This window comes from Ictalurus furcatus, chromosome 24 (genome assembly GCF_023375685.1).
Source record: "Ictalurus furcatus strain D&B chromosome 24, Billie_1.0, whole genome shotgun sequence".
In the NCBI taxonomy this organism is placed as follows: Eukaryota; Metazoa; Chordata; class Actinopteri; order Siluriformes; family Ictaluridae; genus Ictalurus; species Ictalurus furcatus.
In genome coordinates, this window is record NC_071278.1 from 8124688 (window position 1) to 8137715 (window position 13028).

The 13028-nt window shown below is 38.5% G+C and overlaps 1 long non-coding RNA gene across 1 annotated transcript in view; it reads right to left on the reverse strand.

Annotated features, from left to right (window-relative positions):
- Positions 1-405: 405 nt before the first annotated feature.
- The window catches only part of LOC128600233 (uncharacterized), a 108172-nt gene continuing 95549 nt past the window's right edge, over positions 406-13028 (reverse strand). The window contains exon 4 of the long non-coding RNA XR_008384535.1: positions 406-470. This is a non-coding gene — a long non-coding RNA (uncharacterized LOC128600233). The remainder of the gene's footprint in view (positions 471-13028) is intronic.

Below are 13028 nucleotides of genomic sequence, written 5' to 3' on the forward strand. Positions count from 1 at the left end.
TTTATGTAAACAAAAGCACTTTGTTCACTTTCACATTATATGTGTATAGACAAATAGAACAATCTGTATGTATCATATCTTCAACCTCTGTATGTATGAACATTCAGTGCAAATCTACAGTACACAGGTCACATGAACACCGTCAAAGCCCTAGAATCACAGAGGACTGTACGCCATTGGCGAGAACACACGTATACAATCAGACTCACAAATGCAGTGTATACTGTACATCCCATCATGCAGCAATCACAAACAGTGAACTGCTCAGTGCTTACCTCTGCAGATAGGCACAGGGAAGTCCCATACTGCTGCATTGCCTGCATTGGTCACGCAGGTGAGTTGGGGATGGCCATCTAACACGTAGCCGCTTACACAGCTGTAGCGGATTTTATCCCCAACGTTGAAGCGGGTCCCATAGAGGATTCCTTTGGGAGGGACGCCTGGGTTCCCACATGAGCTGCTCTGCAATTCTGAGAATGAGAAAAGAGATATTGTAACCAAATCTGCACAAAGTATAATACTCAACTATTTTACTCAGCATTGGCTTGGTATTATATAATTTTTCAATAGCAGTACATATACAGATACCGAAAAATACTGTCTTTGATACAGCATTCAAAAGTTCCAGCCCTGAGTACATAACAGCCACTCTATATAGGTTAAAGTTCAGTAGAAAGTGTTGTGAAGACGAGATGTTTTTCAGAATCTCTGACTACAATTAGAAAATAAGCCGGCTATAGCCTACAGCAAACAAATGTTCACGCTACAGTACAGTAAAATCAACATTTGGTCATCCTGTGCTTTATTTAAAATAGAACTTTCTGGCTGTAAGCATATAGACAGTTATTATTTTATTACTCTTCCACAAAAGTCCTGGCTTCCAAAAACTTTATTTCTGTATTGCTTTATCGCACTGGTCAGGGTAATGGAGGATCCAGAGTCTATCCCAGGAACAGTAGGAGTGCAATGGGAGTACACCCTTGGTGGTATAATAGTCCATTGCAGGGCATCATGCAAACACACTTCTTCAAATTTAGGGTGTTTTCACACCTAGTTCGTTTGAGCCCTCCAAACGCTCTCAGAGCGGTTCAGCGTGTATATGTGAACAAACCAAGTAATCTCTGACCCTCTGGTTTGATTTCTTCGTGATATGTGAAAGCAATGAGGTCCCGGTCCGCTTCGCATTTCGTTTCGACATGTGTATCTGGAGGCTTGCCGTACCTGCAGCCATATTCTGTCACTGCTGAAAACAACACAAAACTTTTCACCATGTCAGGTCATGGGGTTGTGTGGTCTCAGGAGGAGAGCTGTGCACTTCTTGAAATTTGGAAAGAGGATTGCATTAAACACCAACTGTCCACAACACATAAGAACATAAAAGTGTTTCTTTTGTTTTCTCAAAAAATGAGGGAAAGAGGCTATAACAGAACAGCACTACAATGCTGGGTAAAAAAAAACTACGACCGAAATACATGAGCACCTGTGATAAATGTGTCGAAGTGGAGAGTCCACTGAAATGAAGGATTCCTGTCCCTTCTATAATGACTTGGATGAAATTTTGGGTGCAAGCTGGGGTCTGAGTTCTTATGAAGTTGTGGTGTGAACAAGAAAGGGTCTGAGATCACTTCATTGCTGAAGAAGACCAAAAGAAGAACTGGGTTCTATTTTGAGTCCACTATATTGTGAGCACCAAAAGGACTGAGGTCACTTTCAGCTGGTTCCCTTTCGGGTTCACTTTAAGTGAACTGGGTTTGGTTCTTTTAAAACGAACTATATGTGAAAACACCCTTAGCGGCAAATTAGTGTAGCCAATCCACCTCCACATCCATGTTTTTGAAGGTGGGAGGAAACCCACCTGGACATGGCGAGAACATGTGAAACTCAACACAGCATTACTCAAGCACAGTTTTAAGCCAGGGACCTTTATTTATACTTTCACTTATTATTATTATTATTATTATTATTATTAATATTGTTGTTAAAAAGCAAATATTAAAAAGTTATTATTATAAACATTTTGTTACCAATTTAAACTAATAAAATATGCACTATTACTACTACTAATACTACTACAACTACTACCCGTGCCTTTAAAATAGTGTTAATGTCCATTATCCTATTACCAACAGTGATAGTGTGGATATTTTGTAGCATGTGGCTGAATAAGAGCTATAAATAATTATGCCTCATTGTAGTTTTGTCACTTACAGACTAGAATTATTTTTGTCTTTCACCAGGTTAGCCATCTTGCTTGTACTGCAGCACCGATACTGGACATCTTACAGCCTCATCTTACAAAAGCACCAATTTAAGCTTTTATGAGGGTGTTTATAGGCTGTAAATCTACACCCTTCCTTAAGTATTTGTGTCTGGAAAGCCAACAAGGTTGGCAAAGGCAAATAAGGACTGTCAAAACAATGTAGATATTTGTGGAAGTTAGGACAGAGCTAAGACCTCCCTTAATGGGTGTAGTGTGTAATAATCTGTGGATCACAAGCCAAAGGTTTTCATGTTCTCTTAATCCCTCAGGAGTACATCCTCTCCTTAATCAGATTTCTTTTTTTTTATCACCAGAATCATCATTATTTTACCAGTGTAAAACAACACCACAGGCACCAGAAAAGCAGCCAAAGCAAGAATAAATTCACACCATGCACCAAAACACACACACCTAGAGGATTCTGCATACACCATACCTCTAAGGCTGGTGGGCAGCTCACTGAGGTGGAATAATAAAAAGCTGCATGCCAGAGAGGCATAGAAGACTAATATGATCAAGGTACCACTGAAAAAAAAAAAAACTTAATAAAATATATATTATACAAATAATATAATATGGCTATGACACTGATGAAGCAGTTACTTAATTTGAATGAATGAATCAATAATATTGAATAAATGAACAAAAATTAAAGGTGGGCTGAGATGGAGGCATATGCTTCAGATTGTCTCTGAGCCACAACCTTAACATGCTTCAGAGCTGACATACTGTATAAACACTACGATTATTATCATTCATTGCCTCCAACTGACCTTTGCTCTTTCTCTTGGGCTACACAGTGCCTTGCATAAATATTCAGCCTCCTATAACTTTTCCATATTTTGTAGTGTTACAGCCTGGAACCGAAATATACTTAAGTGCCACTGGATTTTGCTAAATTATTTACAAATAAATTTACTTTATTTATTTATATGTTTATTTATTTAATTATTTATTTTTAAAAATACCAATTACTTCTGGTGCAATCTGGTGTATCAGAAATCACATAATTAACTGAACAGAATTCATTGTTGTGCAATTAAAGCATCACATGATCTCAATATCACTACATCTGTTCTCAAGGTCCCAGAGTTTGTTTCTTGAAACGTCCTATACCTAAAAATGTAAACAAACAGCATAATAAAGTCCAAGGGGCTATCAAAACAAGTATGAAACAAAGTTTTTTTAAAAAAAATTATCAATCAGGGTTGGGATATTTAACAAAAGAAATCCCACAGAGCACCATTAAATCCATTTTTTAAATGGAAAGAATATATCACAACTATAACTCTGGCTATCCACCAAAAGTCCACGACAGGTTAAAGAGGGGATTAGTCAGGAAAGCACCAAGAAGGCCTAAGGTAACTCTGAAGTTGCAGGAGAGATGCAAAGCTTAGACACCCCACAAAGACACTCTCTGCCTTGTGAATTTGGAATTGTTTGCTAGTTAAAATAAAGCATTTTAACCTACACTGGAAGCTGTCTCTGCTACCTGACAACATGTAAACGAGTACTGAAGTAAATGAATATGGGACAACTACTGCTTTTTAGTCATCAAATCCTTTTAGGCCAAATAACACACTTTGATTCAGGTTAAGCATATCTATAGTATAACTGCCTCCAAGTGTATAGATATGCAGATCTGGCATATCTAATTTATTTTAAGTCAACAGTAAAACGCATTTGCATAAGACATTTTACTGATTTTATCTATGGTTTAGGAAACTCTGTAACCATCTCTGATATTCTAGCAGTTGTGTTCCTTTGCATGAGTTTCAACACTGCATCAGGATTAGCATCAGTTCTGCATTGATGAAGATAAGATCTATGCTTGCTTATGCCCTTCACGTGTCCATCACATGCCTCCTCAGTAACCCTAAAGAGAATGATAAATAATCACTGATGTCCTACAAGCATGTAATAGTTTGAGGCTAATGGGCATGAGCAAATTTATGCACATGCCATGTCTCACTGCTATGTTTTTGTGTGTGTGTGTGTGTGTGTGTGTGTGTGTGTGTGTGTGTGTGGTGTATTTAAAGCTGTCCAAACCTCAGCTGTCCCCATCCCACATGCTTCAGTGACACTGTTATACATTTGGCCATTACTTTTCTTTAAAAAAAAAGTCAGCATGTATAGTTTGGAGTGAACTAATGGTTGTTATACGCCACTCATGCCATGCAGACACTGTGCTTATTGTACTGGCCTGGTGCCAATTCAGATAAGAAATAAATGTTGGAAAATATCACCATGGTCACCATTCATACTGTGGCCAAACTGGTGAAAATTAAACAGGACACAATCTAAAATAACAGCCAAGAGAAGGTGGTTGGAGAGGATGTGTCATGTATTCAGATGTATTCATGCGTACAAGACCTCCAGGACCATATTTACTATAAGACTCTCAACACATTCAGCATTCTACATTAAGCAATCTAGGCGAGAGCACCGCAATCCTCTACAACATGATGAGGACAACATTTTAATTGATGTGCACATTTTAACCAGATGATGTTTTGAATGGAATTATGAATGGAATTCTTAGAGTGAAGAAATTTAAACGAATGCCCCCTTTTTCTCATTTCAGACACGAGACCTTGTGCCTTGGATAGAGCAGTCGGTCGTAGGTTTGATTGAGGATGGAATGGGAAATGGGCTCTTAGCAGTGGAATTACACTTTCTCTCTCTTTCTCTTATCTGCAGGGCCTGGTTGAGGCTGGTCATCCATCTCAGTCTGTCTGCGACATGTGCAGCAATATACTGGACCTTGCCAAGAATCTTCTTTAGTGACAGGGCATTTTCCCTTCAATGTGTATTACAGAGTCCATCAATTGCATTTGCCAACATCACTGTTCCTTCGGTTATACTGGTTAAAAGTTCAAATCTGGTCTCACCTCGCGGAAGGATAGAAACACAAGAGCCACTGCTTATGAGTCACCCCAGGGGTTTCACACTGGGAAGGAAATGGAAGTGATATACTTCATAAACTTTGAATACATGAACATATACCATGGTGTGCCTGAATACTTGACTCTGACTGGCTGGAAGGAGTGCGTTCAAACCATTGAATGCGCAGGTAGTTCCAGTCAGTTTAATCACCATTCGAAAATAATGTACTGCCTATAAACAACTGTAACCATAGTAACATACAGTTACAGTTGCATGCAGTAGTTAAACTCACAGCTTCATTATCGGTAGAGACGCAGCACAGATGTAGGTAATTCACACACATGCACAATCTCTCTCTCTCTCTCTCTCTCTCTCTCTCTAATAACTATTTATTATTTACTATTTATCACACTACATTATCTCTGTGTATGATTTAGAGCGGGCAGAATTCTAGATCTTACGTAGATCTTGCGTATATAAAATAACTAAAGAAAATGAACCATTATTTTTTCAGTTAAATATTGCGCTGCAAACATCAATGACGGCTTTAGCTTGTCAATGCTGTCAAGTAACCAAGTGGAATAATCCATGGCAAGGTGTGCATTACACGATTTTAATGCTCTCCGCTGAGGCAACCGTGGTTCTTTGCCTCCACTTCGTGCATTAAAATTGTGTAATGTATACCCTGCCGTGGATTATCCTTTACACATTGCAGTGCGTTCACAGAAAAACTTCTGTGTTATAATCACTAATGATTTTTATTGGTTTTGCTGGTTAACATCATAGCAATAAAAAGGAGCATCATAATTAGTCATGGTAAAAAAAATATATATATATATATATTATTTAAAACTTTAATACTGCATATGCATATGACTCTATCGTTAAACATTTAAATGTCCTGTTTATTATTCATCTTAAAGCATATAGTGTTTGGAATACAGCCCAAGCACCCATAAGGGAATGGATCCATCCATCCATCTTCTATACCGCTTATCCTTCCTTCAGGGTCATGGAGAAACCTGGAGCCTATCCCAGGGAGCATCGGGCACAAGGCGGGGTACACCCTGGACAGGGTGCCAATCCATCACAGGGCACAATCACATACACATTCACACAACCATTCATACACTATGGACACTTTGGACACTTTGGACATGCCAATCAGCCTACCATGCATGCCTTTGGACTGGAGGAGGAAACCGCTGTACCCGGAGGAAACCCCCGCAGCACGGGGAGAACATGCAAACTCCACACACACAAGGCCACGACCCTGGAGGTATGAGGGTACATACATAATTTGAGCTTGCTTGAACAAAGGACTGCAGAAATTTTATGCCTACGGTCTGATTGGAGTCTAGTCTGAACAAACCATTCAACTTTCATGATGATTGGCCAGTGCAAAGCCCGCTAAAAGTCAAGTGGCTATCGGATGGAGATCAGGTCACCTTTGGTGTTTTGGACCCTTCATTAGTAAGTAACTAATAGCAGACATATATATGTATTTACAATTGATAAATCCATACATAAACCTACTGATATATAATAGGAGAACACAGAACAGCAGCAAACATTAAAACATAAAATTAAAACTATCTGCACATTCCAAGACACTGGCTGAATTTGAACTGTTGTCTCATCCTATCAGTGCAAGGAAGTATAGCCGAGAGTTAATGTAGTGCCTCTGGCTTTTTCTGCCACGCTGTCAAAGAGGACTCAACTCCAACATAGCCACTGAGAGAGAAAAACAAATAGCTAGTCCCACAGGACACAATGGCCAGTGAACAGCTCAAGCCAAGAGCAGAAAAAAACAATTTTCCTCAGCCTTGTCTCTGGGAAAGGACCTTCTGTTGCACAAGACATTAGCAACCAAATTAGGATTTAATAAAGCAAGGAGCCATTACTGCAGCGTCACACTGTCCTGGGAATAGTAAGATCCATATATTCAATTTGATCATATTTTCAGGACTATACAGTACATTTTTAGCCCTAACAGCTGCTTCAACTTATACATCAAAGCAATGTAGTATGCAAATCAGAAGACTGGAAGAAGAAAGAAAATGAAGTAATAACTTTGAGTTGGACAACAATGCTATAGTCTGTGTAGTGAAATTGGTATTGTGAAGATGATTCATGTCACTATGCACAACAAATTTTAAGGAAGAAGAGAGCCAATTCACACTTTATATCCTGATGGTCTAGCTGACAATTTATCATCTTCTGCCAACCTTTGGTTTGTTTGTAATGGCTCTTGAAATGACCTAATTTAGAGTAAATGTACCTTTGCTGTGTTTTGTTGCTTCACATTATGGTTTCAGTGATAGGAAATAACAGAGGCGATGCCAGACGTAAAGGGTTATATTCAATAATGCACAAAGACAGACATGACAGCCTTATTTTGTGCAGTATGAATGACGTGAGTGTGCCTTTAGGTAGCCGTGCACACACACACACACACACACACACACACACACACACACACACACAAGCTACTCTCACTTATTTTAATTCACCAAAACTTTACACACTGATAATCTGTCTTGTGAAATTGTAAAGATGAGCTGAGATAAGGAGGTTTTTGTAAATTATTCTAATCAAACAATGATATAAGAGGGGGAAAAAAACATAATTATGTTCGTTCCTGTCACCATTCATCTACCAAGCAAAAATAAAGTCAGTGGGTGGGGTCATAAAATTTCCTGAAATTCAGTGGAACCTGAAGATCAGCCCTGCAGCTCAATTGTGTATTGATTGGAGACATAATCTTGTATGGATGGGCTGTGGTGTGGTGCAACGTGGTGTGGTGTCGGGTTCGGACTAAGAGTGACACACAGCACACTAATGGGCCCGGCATCAGCTGCTCAACTCTACTACAGTGCCACTTATTTAGATTTTTTTTCTCAAAAGGTAACCAAAAGGGAACTTTAGCTCAATTCTCTAACTGGAAGCATTTTTGACTTGGCAATGGTATAATTAATCAAGTTACTCAATTAAATGTCAAGACCTCTAAGCATTTTGTTTTCTGGAATAATAATGAATCAGTTTGTCAAAATTATGTAATCATGGACACATACTGTTGTTAGATATGCACTTCAAAGAACAAACACCTTCCATACATCCATACACCCATTTTCTGTACCACTTATCCTACACAGGGTCACAGGGAGCCTGGAGCCTATCCCAGGGGACTAGGGGCACAAGGCAGGGGAAAGGTGCCAAACCATCGCAGGGCATAATCGCATAAACACCAGAGACAATGCAAATCAGCCTACAACACATGTCTTTGGACTGAGGGAGGAATCCAGAGTACCCAGAATAAACATGCAAACTCTGCGCACAAAGGGTCAAGGTGGGAGTTGAACCTCCAATCGCAGAGGTGCAAGGCAAATGTACTAACCATTAAGCCACCATGCCCCCCACTGAGTTATTTATTTAGACAGACAGACAGACAGCTTTTGTGCTGGATTTAGTTTTATTAGAACTGAAACCTTTCAGAGACGGCATTGTCTGTCAGAAAGGGTTTTGATTTGCTGTGATCCAAATCTGTTCCTGTCTCCCACCATGCAACAAAGAAAGGTCATCATGTAACATTCACTCTTATACTAAGAAGATATGCAAATCATAATATGGGAACAGAAGCAAGACAAAAGGAACCATTCTCAAGATACTAAATGTTTTGCATATGGGTGTTCCTGTTGAAGATGAATATAAAAAGTTTCAGATGATCAGGGTTCAGCCTGACTCTGCTGAATCTGAGCTGCTTCAGTACTGCTGTTACTGGAACAAAGATTTTCACTTTTTTTCCCCCAATAACTTTGAATAAACCCTACCCACCCCCACCCCCTTTACAAACCCTAAGTAGTATTTAGTTGTTTGGGACCTGTAACAAAATCGGAAAATGTCTGTACTGTGCCAAAAGTCATAAAACAACAAAAACAAAAACAATTTGAGTTTGTACCAACTAAAAATGCACATTTCTGTGGTACTTTCTGGCAAGACCTGATAAGGGTTTTGGGTAAACAGGACATACCAGTTGCTAAACCAGAAAAAAGCAAACATTTACCTCTTTCAGCTATGACTTAAACATGAGGTTAACATAAAGCATTTCATTATCTTAAATAAGAATGCATCAAGGGGTTTTTTGGATGGTAATGTATTTTTTGATTTCTAAAAGGTTTCTGTTTAAAAGCATTTGTTGCAGCTTTCCACAAAACAAAAAACAATCCTTGGATATATTCTAGGAAGGTTTATGCCTCTGCATGTACTGTATCTGGTAACATATTACTTGTGGACTCGGCATTATAAGACTAACATAACTATGCCATACTTTATATATGTGGCGTGCCAGACGACATACAGTGTCTCTGTCTCTTTATATCCAGATGTATAGCAGTATCATGTTACCATTACCATAACTGGCACAATAGCTGCCTTACTCTCTGGTGTCATGACTTATGTCACATAAGCAAACTGAGCCAAAACTCACTGTCATGGCACCAAACATTATGACTGCTATCATCGCAATTTTTCTAATGGTAGCATTGATATTGATATGAATGCCAACCCATGACTTCATATGACATCTTCTATTACATGCTTATGGCATGGTTATTTCAGTCTCAAGTAAAGTGTTACCAAATTAAAAAGTGTAATTTAAAAAAAAAAAATCTTGTATCTTTGCCTCTGCCAATGAAGGTTGAATAATTTAGGACACATAGCCTAAAGTGGAGACATTCAATTTCTTTCTTTTTTTTTTTAAATTGTCATAAACATAACACCATAATCCCTTTTCAATAGACACTTTTAATAGAAACATTTCTTTCTTAGATTAAAAACCTTGTTTAATCTGACAGGTCCTTACAAACAGGTTTGACAGTTACTTACTAAAAATAATAAAAGCACGCCAAGTTTTCATCGTACAAGTGTATTCTTAGTAAAGTTGTTCTTTATATTACAATGCAAGTCACACTGATTGAAAAGAAAATGATCAAGGTGATAACAGGCAAGCCTTGTGTGACAATTGAGATGAGCTTGTCTGCTGATGTCAGATACTGCTGAGCTCAGCAAGGTTCAAATCCAACTTTTACTATCAAGGACTGTAGATGCCCTTGGGAAAGAACATAAATGAAGGCCTTGACTGGTGTTAAAGCTCAGTAACACAACCTCTCACTTTCAAACATGGAAAATAAACTGATTCCCATTCCCCACAGACATTATAGGAGGCAGGCTGCAAAGATGAATGTCTACAAGTGAATTGGATGGGGGTCAGCTAAAAATATACCTGTTTAATAAGCAAGGAAAGGAAAAGGAAAATCAGCACTTCATCTTTACTCAGTGGTGTGAAGACTGCTCTTTATGTTTTGTATATGGTGATGGGGTCTCACATTGGTAGCAGTAATATTCAATCGTCTTTTCTTTATATCTCCGAATCCTCCCGTTCTACTTGCTTTTATATATCAAGAGATTCTGCATTACATCTACAAACCAAATGCAAGTCGACCAAGATTGAACTACTAGGAATTGAACTACTATCCCTTTATATCAAACTGACTAACCAATACAACTAATCACTTGAGAAGAGTTAGAGTAGGTGTTTAAAACATGTAAACATATTTTACTAATAATTTCCTAAAAAATGAAAAAAGAAGTAAAAAGAGTCCAGCATTCATTTATCTTCAGCAAGCACTTTATCTTGGTCAGGGATGTGATGGACACTGTGTATGAGGCAGAAATACACCCTGGATCCAGCCTGATGGATTGGCTATTTAGCATAGGATTAACCCTTGAGATCTGAGATGGCTCTGCTACCCACTGCGGCAACTAAAAAAAAAAAAAAAAAATAGAAAAATGTGCCACAAATGACCCCCTTAAATTAAGCTGTAGACATTCAGTACACCATCCAAAGTGACAGGCTTCCTATTCAGAGCTCAGATGAATTTCCCCTTAGTCACGGGCAAAAGAAAATAATTAAACTTGGTCAGTTCACACTGACACACACAGTTCATATTAGTTCACATTTATTGAACACATCTTTAAAATCTGTGTGAGTCAAATCACTGTGAGAAACATCATACTGTGACATGGAGTAGAAAACTGCTGAATTTGGTTTGCTGTCTGCATTGCTAGAATACTCAAAAACAAGAAAGGCAATCAGGACCATGGACAGGGTCCATTATGGTCCCTCATGGGGAGCGCTATACTGCTGTTAAATCTCAGGACCACAAGCTCCCACTTTCAAACATGGAAAATAAACGGATTCCCATACCCTGCAGACTTTATCGGCAGCAGGCTGCAAAGATTAATGTCTACAAGTGAGTTGACTGACAGTCAGTTGGAAATATATATGTTTAAAAAGCAAGGAAAGGAAAAGGAGAATCAGCGCTGCATCTTCACTCAGTGGCATTGACTGGTCTCACGTAGGTCAACAATTTCACTATAGAAACCCCATGAGGAGCCGTAAATGGGTATTTATTGCCAACTGGACAGGCCTTTAAAATCTTTCTTGTATTTCCTTGAAGACTGGTGCACACTATAGGATTTTTCATTCAATTTAGCCTGGCTTGGCCTGTCCTGACAAATTTTCGAGATCAGGGTGAAAATTCGCCCCTCTGAGGTTCAATCAAGTCTTTTATTGGTGTTTTTGTCTAAGATAGTGGACAAGATGGCTCGAGATAACGTGTATGACTGAATGCAGAACACGCTTTAGATTTAATGAGATCAAATTGCTGAGAACTGCTGAAAGATTCCCAAAATGAGTGAGCTCCTAAAATGACCTGTTCTTTGTAAATCATGCAATGTGTGTAGTAATAGGGTGGAAAAGAAGTCATTAAATGCACAGTGCTCTCTATTGCTATCAATTTGGAAAGTCATTTGGCTTAATGTGCATACCACAATGAATAAAGGTATAGGGTTCCTAGAAATTGTGTAGCTTCATTATTACTTGAGCTTCATTATTACTTACGATTAACATAAGAAATACTGCATATCAAAATAAAAAGTCCTACTTGAGCTACACAGCAATGGCTGGTACAAAGCAGCAGCCAACAGATTTTTTTATTTGTACTGTTCACTGTAAACCGTGAATTATTGTGCATGTGTGTATATGTGTGTGTGTGTGTGTGTGTGTGTGTGTGTATGCAGGTTCTACAAAAACAGAAAGCTCCAAATTGATGTTATAATACATCTCAGGAATTTATATGTAAACAGTGCCACTTTTTAAACGTTCTGAATAATCAAATTGTTAATCGTTAACTTGCAATGTATAGTGTCATTAACGAAAAATCAATATCACACAAGCCTAATGAAAACGATTAAATACAATGAATTAAGTAGCCCTCTGTTTTACCTTATTAGCTCTGTTTGAAAGCTTTTAGCCAACTCCATCAGAAAGTGTTTCCTCGTGACCAAATCAATGTCCCTTCATCCTGCCAACCTTGGATTTCCTCTTATTTCTTTACGAGGCGCACAAATGGCCACCGGTAAGGCTAGAGGAGTATGATGATGAGAATGGATAGGTGAATCAGTATGTCATAAAACTAAGAGCTCCTTTGGCCCATTCTCAACCCCGGAAAATACCAAAAGCATGGTGGAGACATCATGAGCCATAGATTTTATGATAAACAGTTTATGACATACAGTATATTTATAAGTATTATGGTTATTTTTAGCCAAAGGAGCACTTAATTATATGTATACGTAGTATATAAAATCATAATGCGTCCCATCCAGGTTGTATTCCTGCCTTGCATCCAGTATTCCTAAAATAGGCTCTGACTCCACTGTAACCCTGACCTGGATAAAGCAGTTACTGAAGATAAATGAATGAATGATGAGTTTATGACCACAGGACTGCTGTAGGATGGATATTTCTGATTCTTAACCC